Source organism: Penaeus monodon, chromosome 20, assembly GCF_015228065.2.
Source record: "Penaeus monodon isolate SGIC_2016 chromosome 20, NSTDA_Pmon_1, whole genome shotgun sequence".
Taxonomy (NCBI): domain Eukaryota; kingdom Metazoa; phylum Arthropoda; class Malacostraca; order Decapoda; family Penaeidae; genus Penaeus; species Penaeus monodon.
This window is the reverse complement of record NC_051405.1, coordinates 42867449-42868630: the sequence shown is the minus strand read 5'-3', so window position 1 is coordinate 42868630 and position 1182 is coordinate 42867449. Positions and strand designations below refer to the sequence as shown.

The window sequence follows — 1182 nt, the reverse complement described above, 5'->3', positions numbered from 1 at the left end:
TCTTTTTACGAGATGATCAAGGGCCACTGAGATGTCAGCAAGTGGAGTAGGTAGAACAATGTAGGTCCTAAAACTGAGTTCAATTTGACATGTAATCTGTTACCACTGTATCTGTTACAAGTTTTCTCTTTGTATTTAAATGGCATTTATATTCATAGTCTAAAAGATACAGAACAAAAGAACAGGAACAATTTGCAATAACATTTGGGGCATACTGGATCGTATTTTCATTTTCATCCCTCACGACCTTGGGAAGGAAGCTAATACTCACATGGAAGTAATGTAAATTCCTCTAATTTTGCATTGACATGTGTACTTTAGTTGAATATTTAAGTATTATATTATTTATATGTATAGAGGGTTTTCCCAAATCAGTGTTCACCAATTCCTCATTCACGTGACCAAAATGTTAGCAGTATTATGCTTTAGATGTGCTTTTTCAGTACTGGCTTCATAATTAGAAGTGGTGCAAGTCAATATTGGCTAGATAAGTTTTTTTTTTAATGAAAATAACTTCACCTAGTTGGAAAATTTCTGTATGGAGGATCTCTATCCATTTGGAATCTAGAGTATATGTTGCTTGGAAAATTTACATGTCCCATAAGAAATTGAGCCAGATGTATAGCATTTAAAAATGGAATGAAACATCTATTTTGTTTTTATTGGTCATTAGTCATAGTAAAGCAAAATATGGATTTTCTTGTAGCACATCTTATTAGATGAAAAATAATAATTAAGATAGGCCAAGTTGTAAAGTGGTGAGCTGTAAGTTGACACCTTTTTATTGTCATTGGCTCAATTCACTGCATTTTTTGCTAGGCGTTTAGCACTGCTCCAGTTCTGCATTTCCATAAAATTCTTTAGAGATCACATATTCCTACTACACTGAATGTGTTCCTCTAGTTACATTGCTGACAGTTTGACCGAAGAAGGTCTACGTCTTACATGCTTATTTTATTTGCTGTCTTGTGATATGCTCATGTCAATAAATTATAAACATTAATGATTTGTTTTTTTAATGGCCTTAAATTCCATGGATTCCACATTTTTGTCACGGAAAGAATGTAAACTGAAATTACTGTACTAAGAGGTGAAAAAGTAAATGACATTGTTATAAATATGTTGGACTTGTTAGAGCCTATTGACAGTCATGCACATGCATTCATACACAAATATCTGTAC

General features: G+C 32.9%; 1 protein-coding gene across 1 annotated transcript in view; it reads left to right on the top strand.

The window, feature by feature from the left end:
- LOC119586002 (phosphatidate phosphatase LPIN3-like) overlaps nt 1-1004 on the top strand; it is a gene marked incomplete in the record, with an annotated part of 33755 nt that extends 32751 nt beyond the window's left edge. The window contains 1 exon segment of the mRNA XM_037934713.1: nt 1-1004.
- Between the last annotated feature and the right edge of the window lie 178 nt (nt 1005-1182).